General features: G+C 42.3%; 1 protein-coding gene across 1 annotated transcript in view; it reads left to right on the plus strand.

Annotated features, from left to right (window-relative positions):
- The first annotated feature begins 8,548 nt into the window (after positions 1-8,548).
- Positions 8,549-18,588, plus strand: part of GPAM (glycerol-3-phosphate acyltransferase, mitochondrial) — a 112,344-nt gene continuing 102,304 nt past the window's right edge. The window contains exon 1 of the mRNA XM_060286225.2: positions 8,549-8,586. The gene's annotated coding sequence lies outside the window, so the exon portion shown is untranslated. The remainder of the gene's footprint in view (positions 8,587-18,588) is intronic.

Raw genomic sequence — 18,588 nt, forward strand, 5'->3', positions numbered from 1 at the left:
TACGGCCACTTGAGGCTAATTTCTTTTACTTCACAGAGTTGGAGAACCTTTTTTTTTTTTAACTGCTTTTTAAACCAGGGGTGGAATAAAAAGTTGAATTTTTTCCTCCTCATACAAAAATAACTCTGATTGGAGACAAACCAATTTCTGCATGGTTACAGGTGACAGTTTTCTTTTTTTACATCTTGCTTTCTTTGGTTTATTTCTTGCTTTCTTATTTTTATATGCAGGCTATCTAAACTGAATTTAGGAAGACAAGTTCAGCAGTGGTACACTGGATACTAAACAAAAAAAAATAGGCTGTGTTCATGCAAACATGTTAAAGATTTTTTTCTCTAATATCTTATAATAAGCTCCGAACTTCTAGAGTTTCATCTTGAAGTTCATCAAAACTTCATTCGGAAATACAACTTCTGATTGTAGACCCCCTAGGTTTCTAAAGTTTTGTTAGTCTCCCAGAGCGGTGATTTTGGGAGAAGGAACTTAGAAAGGCAATCTTTCTTTAAAAAATTTTTTATTTGTTATGGAAGTATAGTTGATTTACAATGTTGTGTTAGTTTTCTGGAGTACAGCAAAATGATTCAGTTTTATGTATATATATATATGTGTATATATATGTACATATATATGTATTCTTTTTCATATTATTTTCCATTATGGTTTATGGTTTATTATTGAATATAGTTCCCTGTGCCAGATGGTAGGATCTTGTTGTTTACCTATTTTATACGTAGTAGTGTGTATCTGTTAGTCCCAAACGCCTAATTTATGCCCCCTACACCCCCTTTTCCCTTCAGGAAGCACAAGTTTATTTTCTATGTCTGTGTGTCTGTTTCTGCTTTGTAAATAATTGGTATCATATTTCGGATCCCACATATAAGTGGTATCATATGGTATTTGTCTTTCTCAGAGAGGCAATCTTATGATTCAATTCTCAGGCACCAAACAAGATCCCACGAAAAACAGCAGATAAAATGCGGCTCCTGGGAAGTTTCCAAATATATTCCCTAGGAATTTTTAGTACCCAGAAATTTAAGAATGAAAAATAAGGGCTCCTTTTAGTTTTGTTTTTTAGAGGAAACGGACTCTTTTGTCAACCAACTGAGAGCATTTGGTACAGAAGCCACTACGTTACGCTTTTTGAGAGACATGTAAAAAGTGTAGAAAAATACCCTGCTTGTGGGAGTTTATAATGTAGCTGAGAAGTGAGTTAGCTATAATGTAGCTAACTCAGTGACTCAGAGTTAGAATGCCATGTTAAGTCACTGTTCTACTACTGACCACATTTTCTTAGTTTTAAGGTACATGTCTCTCTCTCCAAGTGCATATAATTTAATGTCTCAGAAACATTGGGATGTGTCTTATAAGCAATGTGTATACACAGTATGGTAGTTTCCTTATATCCTCAAAACCTATTGTTAAATCAATGGCATGCCTTACAACGATGATATTTAAGAACTAAGGAAATAGCCATATGGCAAGCCACGAAAGACTTCTGTGACTCACTTTCCTTCTCTGTAAATGGAAGCCACAGCCCTGAACTCACCTCACGGGGTGGGAGAGCAATGATGTGAAGGCTCTTGTAAACTGTAAAGTCCTAGGTAAAGAAACAGATCACACGAAGAGACAACTAACAATTTCTGGCAACGTGTATGTGTCCCTGAGTTGTTTTTCTTTTCCTCGGAAGTACCACGAACTGCCCATTGTAGATTCATGCTACATGAGACATATCTATATTGTGTAACACACATGCAATGAATATATTTTATAGATAAAGACCAAATGGGCTGGAGAGGGGAAGAAGAGGAAACACATTAATTTTTTTAATGCTAGGATCAAGTTTAGTGTGACCTGGAAGTATCAGCACGTTTATACTGGTCTCCACAACTCATTAGAGGCATTACTTCCTGAGCAGAAAATGGCGCTTGAATTTCGCAAGCATGCATAACTTCTGAGTTTCTCTTTCCTAGGGCTTAGCACTAACTCTGAGCTTCTTCCTCCGTCCACTTTTTTAAACATATATTAAGTCCCTACAGTATACCAGGGACAAGGCCCTGGGAAGACACAGGCAAATCAGCAGAACTAGGAACTGGGTGGGTGGGTGCGGGATGCACGGAGAAATAGAAATCTGTACCGGGGACGCAGGATGGGGGGAGGAGGGAAAAGGGAGAGTCGACATGCTTGACAGGGGAAGCAACAGGTAAGCCGAGTCACGGAGGCCTCATGCCCTAATTTCATAAGGATGGCCTCTCTGATTTGACACAAGTGTTATGCATCACTGATAATTCAGCATTGGTCTTCCATGTACGTTAGGATACTTGTTTCTATTTCAAGAAGATTCTTTTCACCCATCTTCAAATACGTCCTTCTTTTCAGCCAACCTTGGTCCAGGGGGGTCAATAGGATCATCTTGACTCTGACCTGGAAGGGCAGAGTTCACTCATGAAAAGGGTTGCAGGGGAACTAAAAGCCTTCCCTCTCTCTCAGTGGAAATGTCTGCTGGATGCCTACAAGGTGCCGGGCAGATAGATACTGAAGTTGGCCTGGGAATCAAAAGCCCACCTCTATCCCTTACTAGCTTGTGTACACTTGGGTAAGTTACTTAGCTTCTGTGAGCCTTTATTTCCTCCTTTCCTGAAAGGATATGATCATATCTATGATATAATGTTACTAGGAGTATTAAATGAAGTGTAAATTGGTTTGCATAGAGTAGCTTATTTTCTTCTATAGGAGCAGGACTTCAGGGAAGTCTTTTGTTTTATACTCAGTTCTGCTTGGAAGATCCAAAGAGGGCAGCCTATTAGGCGGGGGTTGTCACTAGATAGTATACATTAATGTCATCAGTGCTGAATTACGTCATAGGTAATTAAAAGCAAACGTTCTGGAATTAGAGGTTGTGGCTCTGTCACATTTCCAATTGTGGGATCTTGGCAAGTCACCTGACCTTTCCAAGCCTTCAGTTTCCAAATCTGTATAATCAGGCTTCCCATCTCCTATGGCTGTTGCAAGGACCTGGCACACAGTAAGTGCTCAATAAAGGTTCCCTAGTTTATTGGTCTAAGGTTGGTACCCTCAGGCTGGGAGGACATGTTAATCATGTTCCCATTGGAACTCGGGGCATTTTCTAATGGGAATATTTCTCTCTTTAGAAGCCCATCTTCACAAAGAGCAGGTGCTTTTGATTTCTAAAGAAGCCCCTATAATGATAAGATCTTGCCTACAATTTCTCTGATTGTACCCAGCTAACAATCAGGTACATGATACTCCTTTCAAAGGCAAGTTGAATAAAGTTGGGGAAGCGGAGTCAACTTTTGTGGCAGGCTAGTCTCTAGATGTGTAATTTGCATAAGAAACAGAATGGGACAAAATGTACTTGGGCCAAACAGTATTTGATACTTGCTCTGATAAAAGGTAGGAGGCTTCTATTATTTCCTTGGTAATTACCCACCACTTCACTGCCCCACCTCATCCCCTTTCTGCTTTTCACCACTCCTCTCCCTTCCTGAGATGGTGGGGTAGGAGGGGTGCCGCTGGGAGACGACCCAAAAGCGATGTCTCCCACTCAGGCCCGTGGCTACGTCTCTGTAAAACACAAACAAAACTGATGGGAAGATTTTTAAAACATCAGGATCTTGAAAGAGCCCGATAAACAGGGTTTTATGGCAAACTCATCTGAAAAATGAGTTTGTCTCTCGTTGCATCTTTCTTTTGTGAATTGCCAGGCGTTAGAAGGTACCAGTTCTCTTCGAAGGTCTTGCACGGTTTGTGAAAGCTAGCCCAGATGCAAAAGGGTTGCCATTTGCAGAATTCCAATCAACTTTGTCATTCATAGCTCAGGAATCATATAGGTGATGAATCATGATGATAGACAAACCAGTAAACTCTTCCTGAGGTAACAGATGGTGGTCTGAAAATAAAGCTATAAGCATGCATTAAAATTTAAAAGGCTGCTTTAGTAACTTATTTTTTAAAGCGCACTGTTTCGAGTTCATTACACATTGGCTTTGTTAAATGGACTCCATTGTTTCCTTTAAGCCCTGAATCAAGCCTTCTACTTTGTGGGAGACCCTGTTTGCCAGTTTGCAGATGAGTGGGTGTTCCCTTGCAGGCTTCAATGGCCTACTCCTCCCAGCTCTCTGGAGAAAGTGATGTTCCCCTCATGGAAAATGCACTTCAGAAAGGAGAACTGAGAAGTGAGAAAAGACCCCTCTCCTGAGAGTGCATTTGAAATACAGAGCGAGAAGCTCCACCTCCCCCATCCCTCCGCAGACCCTGAGGCCACGAGTTCCCAGAGTGCCCCAGGCATACACACTGGCCTCTCCAGGCTTATCTGGCTAATCTCTGCACAGGGAATAAAGACTTGGCCTCTTTCTCTGAAGAGTAGGACCCATCAGCCCCTCCCTTTCCTGTCTTCTCCCCACCCTTCTCTCCTCCTCCAATCACAGGACTGAAGAATTAAAAATAGCTCCTACTCAGATCAAGGTTAGGAATCTCACAGCTGGTCTAAAACATTCAAGGTGAATCATTTGTTCTGTTCTTAAAACTTCCCAGAGTATCGTCCACTTATTCTTTCATCCATTTACTCATCCATTCATTCACCAAATATGTAATGAGTGTCTGTAAGGTACCAGGTAGTAATCAAATACACATATATGAAAATATACATATCTCTATCTATCTATCTGTCTATATCTATCATCTACTTGGGGTAAATGTAAGGATATTGAGGCAGAACACAAATAGGCTTTAAAAATAAAGAATAATGGGACAGAGAAGAGGCATCTAATTTAGGCAGCCTCGTCAAGGAAATCTCTTTGAAGAGACTTAAGATGGAACCTGAAGGGGGGTTTCCCTGGTGGCGCAGTGGTTGAGAGTCCGCCTGCCGGTGCAGGGGACACGGGTTTGTGCCCCGGTCCGGGAAGATCCCGCATGCCGCGGAGCGGCTGGGCCCGTGAGCCATGGCTGCTGAACCTGCGCGTTCGGAGCCTGTGCTCCGCAACGGGAGAGACCACAACAGTGAGAGGCATGCATACCGCAAAAAAAAAAAAAAAAAAGATGGGACCTGAAGGGTGAGGAGCTGGGCTGGGCGCTGAAGGGATGTGTGCACGTGTATATGCACGCGCGCGCGCGCGCACGTGTGTAGGGACAGAATATTCTAGGAAGGGGGTATGGCACTTAAGGAGGCTCTGATATAAGATGGAGATGATACATTCACCAATCATCACATACTTTTTATTTTAAAGTTCTTTTCCCAGACACCCAAGCAAGTTTTCCTGTTTGACTCGAAGCACATCTCCTCTTCCTTGGCCTTTCACATTATGAGCATTTCCATCCTTGGTGGATAATGCCATTCTGGGTTTTCTTTCCCTGTTTGGCAAATTAGTGTCACTTTGGTTATAGTTTTATAATTCAGATTAGAGTCATTGTCCCATGGATCTGTAGAAACGAAAACTAATTCACAGATTTGCTCTCTAGGACCCACGTCTGTCTCGGTGGTCTGATTTTTCTTTCCAGGAACTTCAAGGGGAGCCATTCTCTTACCCAGTGAGCTTCGTCCTCATTCCCAGCCAAAGTCTAACCAAGTCTGATTTGTTTGTAATTATGACAGAGGTGGAGTGAGTTTCATTTTCCTTTATGTCTGTCATGGTTGAGTGTAGAGATACTGGCCCAGTCCAGTTCTCAGATAGCCAGAGATGGGTAGAAGGAAGAAGCAGCAGAAGAAAAGAACCTATATAATGATCTTGTGCGCTATTGCTAGACGACTGTGCAACTGTAACCACATGTCACTTTGTTCTCAAATGCCTACATGCTCTGTATGGATACCAGGTACATCAGATACATGGCACAAGTACTACCACTTCCCCCTTCTGCATGCATGCCAGACAAGACCTCAGAAGCATTCTCAACATCATACCTCAAAGAGACACTATTAATCAATTGGAATTAGCATATGAGTTGAAACCCATTTGTTATCTGTGGTATAAGCAACTGCATTGCTTCTAGGACAGAATTATACCCTCAGAGCTGATGCACTTCTCCTACATAGCATTTATCATAGTGTGACTTCACTTTTTTGAATGAAACCTCCTTTACTAGAATGAAACTTCCATCCAGGCAAGGGTTACAACTGGGTGTTCGCTTGGCATTAAATTCCTAGCTCCCAGCACAGTACCTAGCACATAGGTGATTTAGAAAGCATTTACTGAATGAAAGAATGACACAAAGTTGTCCTTTGGAAGAAGCCAAAGGACTTTTCAAACTGCAAAGCACCTACCCTCAAACGCTAGCCTCTGTTGAAGGGTGTTATTCTGGATTTCTATGCGAAGTCAATTAGATTACGGCTAGTTAGCATATAGAGACCTGATCAGACTCCTGAAGCCTTGAAAATGTGCATCTGTGATTTGCCTTCAGCCAGCTCTTTACGGTCAATACCAGTTCTCAGTACTTGTTCGGATTACAGCAGCACCTGCAGGCACCATTGTTTAAGTGTTTCTGAAGAGAAGGCCATTTCTACACTGCATCAGAGGAGTTTCTGTATAACAGTAGTGCATGTGCCTGCCAATGTTTCCCCTTTCCTCTAAGAACAAACAGCATCCTGAGATGGGAGAGGAAGTGTTTCAAAACCTTGCAGCTCCATTAGCACCCTCCTGCAAAATGCATGCTTGACAGTGTGATGAAGTGAGTTTTAAATGACCTCATGTACTAAATGCTGAATAGTCCCGTTTTTTTTCTGTTTTCTCTGACACTGCACATGTGGGTCCCATTTGTTTAATAAACTGGCAGAATGACGGATGACACTTTTAAGTCTAATTCACATCTCAATGAATACATTGTGCATTTCTGAACCTAGAGAATTTAAATGTCTGTGTTAAACATTTGGGGAAAGTTGAAGTAACTTGGGAAATTTCAAAGGTAGTTTCTACTATTCATATAAAATAGGCACTCCAACTAGTTTTAAAGACTAAAGGGCAGGGGAGTTCCCTGGTGGTCTGGTGGTTAGGACTCTGCACTTCCATTGCAGAGGGCACGGGTTCGATTCCCAGCTGGGGGACGAAAATCTTGCAAGCTGGGCAGTGTGGCCAAAAAAAAAAAGAAAAAGACTAAAAGGCAATAGTTTTGATGAAAGCAACTTGTAAATCATGGTAGAATTCCCATCATATCATCTATAATTCATTATTTGTAGAGGGAAATTAGAGCAATAAGTTTATGTTGCAAACTTTCTGTGTATGGTAATGATTAAAAAAGAAAACCCTTTCATTGGATTGATTGATCTTTTCATTAAAACAAAACCCTTTCGTTAGATTGATCCGTCTTTTGATTTCTGAAATGAAGCTTTTTGCTTGTACAGCCAGAGGGAAACGGTAATGAAAATGGATTTATTGATCAATAGCTGCAGGGAGCAAAGCAAAAGGCTGGAGCAAGGTACACACATGCTTATAGTTTCATTGACAAGTGGTTTTCTTAAAGCCACAAACTCAGGGCTCTGATGGACCCAAGGGGAAGGGTATCAAAAATTCTGAAGCTGCATGTCCTTCCTTTCTCGGGTCAGAACTTTGGGGATGGAAAGTGGAAGTTAGGTGATTTCAGAAGGTTGCAGGTGGCTGACATGGTAACCAGGGCCAGACCACACTGGACATCATTGGCAGCAGACATGAGCAATAGAGAAATATTGGGTAAGAGCTGAAGTGTTTACAGACTACAGCGGTAGATACTGGATTATGGGTAATTTTTTGTTGATTTTTTAAAAATGTTGGTGAATGAATGCAGCCTCCATTATCCGGACAATTCATACCCAGTCTTCAAAGACAAACTGAACGCTACCTGCTACGTGAGGCTGTCTCAGATTTCCTAACTCCTGGGGACTTTGAACTTTTTGAACTTCTGTTCTCTGCATCATGTACATGGCTTCTAGTGTGTGCTGCTGTGTTTGTCTTGTCTTCTTAAAATGAGAACTTGTAGGTCTTTATATTAAAACAACAAAATAAAGTCATAATGCTCATTTATTAAAGGATTATGATGTCAGGTTCTGTACAAGAATGGAAAGATAGGTATAAAGCCCCAAATCTTAGTGGTTTAATACGATAGAAATTCATTTCTCACTCATGTGAAGTTTCCAGCAGTTATTCCCAGTTGGTTGGTAATCCTCCCATGATTATCCACAGAACTGGGCTTCTTGTGTCTCATAGCTCTGTTCTCTGAGTCCTCAGACGTCTCTGTATTGAGCCAACAGATGGAGAAAGAGTATGGAGGATCTCCAATGGGGAATCTGAAAAGGCCAGGCCTGGAAAGAGTACACATCATTTCTACTTACAGTTCATTGGCTAGAACTCAGTCATGTGGCAACATTTAACTTCAGCTCTCTGCCCAGGGAGAAGAGAAAATGGGTTTTGGTGAACAGATAGCAGTCAAATATATAGAGCTACCTTTGGGAAGAGTGTGTGTGTCTGTGTATACCTGTCTGCCTGCCTATCTATCTACCTACCTATTTTTCTATCATCTATCGATCTATCTATCTAAGTGAATTTTATTATTCTCATTTTACAGGTAAGAAAACTGGAACCTGGGAAGATTAAGTCACTTGCTGGGGTAAGTGCAGGTGCTTGAATGTGACCCACGATTGTCTGGGTTTACAGCTACCACACTATATTTGCTTATTAACCTGACTTATTCTACTATTACATTGTTCTCTATTTCCCCTGTCACCATTCTTATTCGTGCCTCACAGCATCCTAACTTAACTGCTAGAATAGCCTCAGCTGTGTTCAGCTTGATGTCAGTCAACCAGGCAAATTATTGACAGATAAATCTCCTTAAAAGACAGCTCCAACCTTATCAATTCGTGACCTGAAATCTTTAATAAATGCTCAGTAAATATTTGTTAACTGACTCCATAATACAAAGCAAAGGCCTTGGACTGGGTTCAAGGCCCCCGATTAGAGAATTATCTGGAAGCAATCCGAGAGTGTGCACTGGGTCTTAGACTGTCCTAACACTCTAGGGGTAAGCCTTAGAGAAGGCTGTTTTCAGAAGCATTGATTCTGGGTTGTTAAAGAATAAGTTCTTTCCTGATCTCATTCTAGGAAGGGTTAAGTATCTTACTCCCCGAAAACCTTCAGGTTTAGCCACTTAGGCCTCTATCTTTGGCAGAGAGAGAGCAAGAGAAGAAATCACCTTTGGACAATGACACACCGTTCTTGAATCCACTCCTCTGTACATACTCCATGAATACCAGCCTTTACACTGGTTGTGTGCAGGCAAAGAGTCACAGAAGGTTCCTGAGCCTGTGTAGGGGCTCTGCTTAATGAACCCAGTGATGTATCTGGAAGAACTAGTTGATGCACAACAGTGGCAGCAGATTTTCTATGAGGAAAGGATTTAAGGCAACAACGTAGTTGGTAAATGGGATGTTTCAGTGATTAAGGATATCTTACATAAGACTGAAAAATCTCAGTTGTTCATATTGAAGATTAAAATGGTTGACATGGATTATAAATACACTGAGGTCCCCCAGTCCTCTCTATTTTTTTGTACTAGTGTCCAGGAAATAGATGCGATGCTGAGATTCTCTGCCCCTCCTTCATCCCCTCCTCCCACCTCTGCTCCCTTTGGCAACATTGCAAGGTTATGCCTGTCAATCCCAGTTGCATTAGAAGTGCCCACTGGCTGCCACCTCCTGGGCTCTGGCCCAGCAGAAGAACTGCAGACAGTGTGATGGTTTCTTTGATGGCAGCCGACCGTGTGGGAAAAAACATCAAACAAACAAACAGAAAAGGGTTTATTCTCCCTTTTTGATCCTCCACTGCTGAAGTCTAAAGAGCAGACGCTGCAGAGATAACGGGAACAGGATTCAGTAGAAAGACTTTACACGTTTCAGACTGGCCAGGCCTTCTGACCCAAAGCAGGCAAGCCTCAGGCCTCAGAGTGCAGGGTGGTGAGCTCTGGCCTTGTGGGGACAGAAGAACTTGCGGACCTGGGCTGGATGTTTCAGTGGCTATCAGACCCGGAAAGGGTTCTGGTGACTAACTGGCCAGCACAGTCAATCTTCGCACAATGCTGCCGCATCTCCTTCCAGTACCCAGGCCACACAATCTGCCCACCCACTCCACCGCTTGCTGAGCCCCTCTGTAGATTCCTGGTCAATCCCAGGAGAAGATATGATTGGTCAGCTAGTACCTTATTGGTGGAGCTCTTTTGCCAAGCCAGCTATCTCAGTGGTTGCAAACCAGCCTAGAGAGCGACGGATCCCTGATCCAATCAGCTGAGGTTAGACAGTCAAGTTCAAGTTGGTTAAAGTATGGTGATCGGCATAAGAGAATTTTGGCTTCCCTTTCCTTCGGAAGAGGTTTATAAATGGGAGATTGTTATGTCCAGGACGTTCAAACAGGCCCTTTAATGACTAGCTTCCTTATCTTCAAAGTAAACATGTTGTTGAAAGGGATTTTTCAAAGTTGAATGACAATGATAGTAAGCTACATGTAATAGGATTCCAGCTGATAGTTATGCCACATTTACGATGTTTAGCACTATTATAAACACTTTTCATGTGTTGACACGTTTATTCTTTGCAACAGCCCTATGAGGTGGGTATGTACGGTTATCTCCAACGTACAAGGGAGGCTATTGAGACACAGAGAGGTTAAGAATCATGCCTACATCTCACAGCTAATAATGAAAGCCTACCTAGGACCCCATGTGTGGGGCTCTGGGGTCTGCATTAACTCAAGTGCTTATTAATTCAATTCAATTTATAAAATGAAAAGGAAAGTAAAAAGTTCTGTAGGTCTTACAGATGTAGAGAACAAATGTATGGACGGACACCAAGGGGGGAAAGCTGGGGGGGCAGGGTGGGATGAACTGGGATATTGGGATTGACACACATACACTAATTTGTATAAAATAGATAACTAATAACGTGCTGTATAAATAAAATAAAAAGAAACTCAAAAGAAAGTTCTATAGGTCTTATTAACAGAGGTACTACTAATAATGATCATATCTGGCAGCTAATAAATATTTATTATATGAATAAAATAGGAAAAATGAACAAAACACATAGAAGCCTTGGAATGGCAATACCTAAGTATTCAAGTGGTTATTCATCTCTTTAATAATCTTATTAAAGATTATTGAGCACAGAGATCGAAGTCATCAGTTCTCAAAACTTTCGGTCAGGATTCCTTTATGCTCTTAAAAACTGCGGAAGGGCTTTGGTTTTGTGGGTTTTGTCCATTAGTATTTAAATATATTAGAAATTAAAGCTGAGAAATTTTAAAAATATTTTAAAATTTATTGAAACGTAACAATACGAACATTAAATGTTAGCATAAATAGTGTAGTTTTAAATGAAAAATAACTATATTTTCCAAAAGAAAACAATTTCCTAACAGTGCTGTTTCAGATTGTCACAAATCTCTTTAACATCTAGCTTCATATAAGAAAACTGCATTCTCATATCTGCTTTTGCATCCAGTCTTTTGTGATACGTTGTTTTGCTTCATGTATAAGAAGAAAATCTGACTTCATACAGATTTATAGTTAGAAAAGAGAAGAGTGTTTTAATAGACTCTTTAGATAATTATGGATGTTCGTTTCTGATATAACACCAAAACTCAACAAATAGTAATTTCTTACAAGTTAGTAGCAACATGGAATCTGAAACCTATCAATGAAATTTTTGTACTCTGCAACACTAAATTCATTGGTCTATCTTACACTTTAATAGATCTTTTACCTTTGCGTGATTTATAACATTTTGCGTTGGTCTTTTAGAAAATATTAGTTCATTGAGTTTTGCAGATTTTCTAAAGGTTGACATGTTCATGATAAGTATTTCAAATATCACATTTATTAAGATCACCAACATCTCTTCAGAAAATTCAGGGAGTATTGAGAAGCTGTTACGATCATGGTGGTGGAGAGTAGATTTTGGAAATTCTACTTTTCTAGCAGAAGTTCAGCTTTTATCATTGGCAACAAATACCATCAGTTATTATCTTGTAGTGTCAAGCTCACTTAGTTTGTTTTAGAGAAAATATCTGCTAAGATCCAAGTCTGAATAACCACAGTTCGTCTGCTAATTGTTCATTCAAGTAAAAGTGCTCTTCCCTGACAAAGCGGCTAGTTTATCCCTTAGTTTAAACAACCTTCTGAGTGCTTTCCCTCAAGACAATCATTACACTTTGGTATGTAGCAGAAGGGCTTTATGCATGCTTCCCATTCTGTTACGTGCAATATTAATTTAATATTGAAAAGTTATGTACTCAAGGGTTGCGATTTACGTAAATTAATCATTTTTACTGCTTCATCAAGGATATTCTTTAGTGAAAATGGCTTTTTTCAAAGCTGGGAGTGACCTGCATTGACAATTACAAAGACTTTCAGTGCTACCGCCTTGATTCTTGCTGAGACACCAGCAGTTTTACCCACTATTGCTTTTGCACTATTAGTGCAAATGCCAGCTCAGTGAAAAACGCAATTAATGCCTTAGTATTGTTACGAAAATGGTTTTCACCTCACTGACTCCCAGAAAGGGTCTTGGGAGTTCGAAAGGGCTTGGAAAAAAAAAAAAATCCCTTGCATCATCATTTCCTAAGCACTTTGAAGCTATCAGCTATTTGCTTTCACAATCACATCATTATTTCTTGTTGAATGCTTGTGTCTCCCACTGGAAGTGCTGGGAGGGCAGGGACCCGTCTCTGGATTATCTGCTGCTGAATTTCCACCATCTGGTGTCCAGAATTCAATGAACTGAATTTTTGTTAGATGATGACATAAAATGCAATGACTGCTTCTGAGTGTCATCTGGACTGGGAGAAAGCATCCCAGCCTGGGTACCTGAGCGTGATGTCACTGTTTCAGTAGTGACGGGGAGGGGGCATGGTGGTAGGAAGGTGTGTGTGGTGGTTAGAGCCAGGGCGCAAAAATGAGAGAGACCAGCTATGTGTCTGCAGATCAGTTTCTTAACCTCTCTTTCCCCCCACTTCCCTCATTTGGAAAAAGGCGGTAATCCCAACACCTGCCTCCAAGGAGTGTTGTAAGGAAGAAATGAGAGAAGGCAGATAAAGCACTGGGCACCCAGTAAGCCCTCAATAAATGGCAGTATTGCTATCATCTTATCACCATTTCTCCAAGTCCCTGTAGGAGGGCAGTTTCTCCGGCACATTCTTTTATGGGGTTCTGTTCCCTTCATTTAAAGGACATCTTTCTTCTGAGCCCTCGGGGCTTCTGCTGGAGAGACTCAGAGACTTCCCACGAATGTGGAGCTGAGGGCCCCTTTTTTCACACTGCCCACACCGTTGCCTTCAACAGTCTGGGGGCTTCAAGTCTCCAGGTACTTCTGGCCCCCAGCCCAGTCTTTCTGACACTAAGTTTGCTTTTAAGTCTCATCCTAGGGGACCATTTGTCCACCACTTCTGTCTTGTCAGCCCCACATCTCCTTATTGGCTGGGAAATCGGGTCAAAGCAGAAGAAGAGGGAGGCTTAGAACTTACAGGAGAAATTTAGGCCAACCCCCTACAAACGTTCATCTGCAGGACTGGGACACCCGTGAGCTGTCTTTCTGGTTTCCTTCCCATTTGCTTTTATTGTCATCAGCTGTCTTTACAGAGCCAACTGATTTAGTGATCTTTGTGGTCACTGAATATTTCCCCAGCTGTGAGATATTTTATGGGAGAATGTAGTGCAATGATATATATATATATATATATATATATATATATATATATATATATATATATATATATATATTTGAAAACAAAGGAGTAGCCCAGTAAGTTGAATTTGAGCAATCTGGACAGTTGCACGGTCAGGCCTGCAATTTTTTTTCAAGTATTGCAAATGCTGAATAGTTCTGTGGTTTCCGGCCCTGACCTTTGCACACTGTGACCTTCACTAGTTACCTCAGACTATTTGCATAGCGTTAGTTTTGGGTTTGAAACCAACTCTGTCCTCTTACAGTTGGATTAAGAAGCTGTGGAAATCTATCCTCTCCAGTGGACTTAAAAGATGGTTAAAACTGATAGGAAATCCATTTGCGGCTCTGTGCACACTCCGAGATAACCACCGCACAACGTGGTCTGCCCTTGGGCTTGGGAAGACTTAGATTTCTCCAACCCCCTCCCCGCTGCCAGTTTGGTTCTGCCCTGAACTCACTGTGCAACCTTGGGCAAATGGCTCCATTTCTCTGGTCGTTCATTTCCACCAAGCTCCTTACAAGGTTGTGATGAGGGACAGAGGAGAAGCATTCAAAAGTATTTAGAAAAGTTAGAATTTGTGTATCAAATTATATAATTACATATAAAGATTATGCAAAAAAATGTATATATATATATATATATATATATATATATATATATAAAACATCTCTTGCTACTAAGCAGAGAGACAGACAGGTAAGTGGAGGTTGTAAAAGCATTTTCAAAACTATAAGGTCACACACAAGTGCAAGATCACCACTTCTAACAGTGAAGCTGGCCTTGTGGCTGGTGGTGATTTTATCTTGAGGAAAGCCTAGACTGTTGTGCCCACTACGATTTACTGAATATGCTAGTGGAGATAAGGCTTGAGTGGTGACTCTGAGCTGGAACTTGCACGCCTGGGTTAGGTTAAGGTTAAGGTTAGGTTAGTTTAGGTTAAGACATGGCTCTTACCATCCTCTACCATCCTCTTCTTTCATGTTTCTTATCCTCATTCTCCCTCCCCTTTGGTTTCTTTTTTTTATTTGTTCTTTCTATAGAAGTAACACTTACTCTTTGCAGAATATCTAGAAAGTTCATAAAATATTAAAGAAACAGAGAAAAATGCATAATTCCATCCCCTTGAGGCAACCCCTAGACTATTTGCTATTTTCTTCCTTTTGTTGTTGTTGTTACTGGTTTTTTGTTTGTTTGTTTTGTTTTTTGCGGTACGTGGGCCTCTCACTGTTGTGGCCTCTCCCGTTGCGGAGCACAGGCTCCGGACGCGCAGGCTAAGCGGCCATGGCTCATGGGCCCAGCCACTCCGCGGCATGTGGGATCTTCCCAGACCAGGGCACGAACCCGTGTCCCCTGCATCGGCAGGTGGACTCTCAACGGCTGCGCCACCAGGGAAGCCCCGTTGTTACTGTTTTTAAACTATGCATTTTGAAAACATCATTGAGAGCCTACTGTTTATGAAATTTTGGTATCCCGCTCATCCTTATTTCTGACTCTACCGTAGTAGAACCTTGATGATCTTTAGGGGTGCGTCTCAGGACCTTCTTGAATCCCTATTTTGGTGATACTTGTATAGAGTATGATTTCCCCAATAAAACTTCTCTCTCTGTTTCAGCAGCCGTTGACTATCTGTTCAGGGTTACTTTCTACTACTTTGCATGAACTAGTACACACGTGACAGCAACTGCATTGTACTGTGGCCTGTTGATGGGGCTCCACCACTAACTATGGAATCAGATCCCATGACCTAGTCCCCCCACTACTTGAAACTCCAATTCACATGACCAGAAAGAACAAATGACTCTATGTCTTGGACTTTCAGGATCACTTGTGAACAGTTTTAACCTCAGATATTCCACTGTGACTGTCAAGGGTGCCCTGATCCCCACGCCGTTGCGTAGGAGGGGCAGTTCAAGATTCTGTTTCTCATCTTCTCCCAGGTGGAGTTGGGAGAATTGGAGCCTTGGAGAATCACCTCACTTAGCCTCATTGCCATCCAGGGAGGGGGAACCCACAGCACAAGTCATTATTTTCCAGCTGGTGAAAGGGGTTGAGGTGGGGTTAACAGCACCGTGACTGTAAACTACACACCTGAATCTCTCATCAGGGCCCAGTAGAGGTTCCTTATCAAATGGTCACTGGAAAAATGCAAATGGTGACCTCTCCCCTGTGCCCTTGAGCTTATCCTGAGTGGAATCAGAATTCTCTCCTCCCATCACTCGAGCGCATGACTTCACGCCAGGGCCTCCTTTTCTGAACACATTGAAACCATTATCCTCCTGGGTGATCCCTGTTTTTCTACATTTGTGATTTCGAGGGAGCCGATAGCGTCATCCCCCATTGTCTCAGGCCTTTTGGAGTCCATATTAAGTAACTCCTAGGTGGCCCTGTAGAGGCGGCTTACACATTGCAAGTGAGAGAATGACATGAAAGTGGCTTTAGGGAAAAAAGAGCAAAGTCAAATCAGCAAGTTTGAGCTTGGGTTTCAGGAGTCCCTGTATCACAGAAAGGACTGTGGCCTCCACTGCTTTCCTCTGATTACAGTCTACTGGTTTAATTGAAGGGAGGGAGGCAGTCTCATCCTTCAGAAAAAGAGATTCTAGGGATGGCCAGATTTTCTAAAATTTTTCCGCAGGAAAGTGTCAGTCACTCTCTTGCTCAAACATGGCTCCTTGTTAATTTCCAGGATCACATCAAATCTCCAGATATCAATATTTTGATCCCTCCATGACCACCCTTAATTTATGCTTCCAATTTTATTTCCTTTTTCTCCATCCCTCTTAGTAGATTACACAGTCCCGCCACTGTGTGCTACTGACTAACACCTCCCAACTCTTGCTCAAGTGCTTCCACTCTGCTGGTAGTGGCTTCCCTATTTTCTTTTCAGGGTCACTTCCCACTGTTTACCTAATCTGTAACTGTTAACAAAAGAGCATTCCCTTAGATCACAGGTTATGAACACGCAGGCCATTGGCTGATTCAACCGGCAGGTGACATGACTTGTTTGGCTCTCATAGGGCTTTATGAATTTGAGCCAACATTTTAAAACAAGGAGATTTTACATAACAACCTACCTTTTAACTTAACTTGAAGAATGATACGCTTGCAATACCGTGCCCACGTTTGTGCACGGTGGTAGCTGTGGTTGCAGAGAAGATCCTGGCCCCTGTTGACAGGTCACAGACTCTCCAGCTGTCCCAGTCCCTGCCACTCACTGACAATCTGTACCTGTGCTTCCACTTGCTTCTGCTTCTTGCATTCATATTCCCTGTCTGGACTCTGCAGGCATTCATATTTGCAATTCCTGCTTTAAATGAAACAATAATTTAAAAATAATTAAGACACACTCAGGAAGTCTTCTAAAGCACTACTCGACACAGGAACGTGCTGCCTAGAACATGACATTGCAGAGTTGGAGGGGATGTCTAGGTTGTGCTCTGGTGAAAGCCTAAATCTCCCCATTCTGGTTGAGGCCCATGAGCACATATGCGGGCAGACCGTGAGGGTGAGACGGGGAATGTGGAAACAGAGAGGACTCCAGGGTGGTGCCCAGTGTGGACAAGATTTGTGCAGCCTAGAAGGAGACCTAATGAAGGGCCCTAGGTTCCATGGTCTGTTGTAACAATGGAAAAGGTTGTACTTCAGTGAGGGAGGCACTGGACTTTCATTCAAAGTGACTGTTATACCATGTCCTGGGCAACAAGAAATCAAGATGATGACTGGAGGCTTTTCTTGGTCAAAAGACAAATGGAACTAAAAGGGAAGAAACTGGACAAGGTGTTCCCTTGTTCTTTTCAGCCCTCTTGGCAAAAGCAGAGATGGCAGATAAGCTTTATCTTTTGGTATGCCTGTGCCGACTGATTGGTACTGGCTGTCTAGGAAGCCGTGTTGAGAAAGATTCTCAGATTAGTGGGCTCAACATTTGGATAAAATGCTGTGATCGATTAGCAATGTCTACTAAGAGCATTGAATTGGAAGTAGCGAAATGCATGCCACACATTTGTATCCTTGGGTGAATGAGTATTTTGTTGTCAGCAAAGCACTTCATGACCTCTATGGAGACAGAATATTTTGCTATAGAATGTGATGACAGTTACTCTGCATTTTTTGTACTTCTTTCTTTTTTTGTTTTTCCTTAGGATTCCAACTTTTTTTAAAAAAAACATTTTAAAAATATTTATTTATTTATTTTGGCTGCGCTGGGTCTTAGTTGTGGCACGCGGGATCTTCATTGTGGCATGTGGGATCTTTAGTTGCGGCACACGGACTCTTAGTTGCAGCCTGCATGTGGTATCTAGTTCCCCGACTGGGGATTGAACCCGGGCCCCCTGCATTGGGAGCGTGGAGTCTTACCCACGGGACCACCAGGGAAGTCCCCCAAAGGTTTTTATTTGTTTTCTTTTCTTTTTTCTTTTTTTTTTTTGCGGTACGTGGGCCTCTTACTGTTGTGGCCTCTCCTGTTGCGGAGCACAGGCTCTGGACGGGCAAGCCCAGCGGCCATGGCTCAGGGGCCCAGCCGCTCCGCAGCACGTGGGATCTTCCTGGACCGGGGCACGAACCCATGTCCCCTGCATCGGCAGGCAGACTCTCAACCACTGCGCCACCAGGGAAGCCCATATTTGTTTTCTTTTTAAGTGAAAATGCCATGTGTTTTGGCTGTGCTGAAAGGAACTAAAGAGAGCTAACCCTTTTTTGACAACTCTTGGCCTGAGAGTTAAGGGGGAGGCCCCTGCTGGGGCTGGGGGCAGGGCTGACACAGGCGTTGGGAGCCCAGAGCTGTGGGCGAGGCTGCTTGTGTTCTGAGACCCTCCTTCCTTTTGCTCCTGCTCAAGCCAGGAGGTTTCTGGTTTTTATTTAAGGGAAGTCATTTCGTTGTTATACCTTGTATCCAACCACT

The sequence above is a fragment of the Globicephala melas genome, chromosome 16 (assembly GCF_963455315.2).
Source record: "Globicephala melas chromosome 16, mGloMel1.2, whole genome shotgun sequence".
Lineage (NCBI taxonomy): Eukaryota > Metazoa > Chordata > Mammalia > Artiodactyla > Delphinidae > Globicephala > Globicephala melas.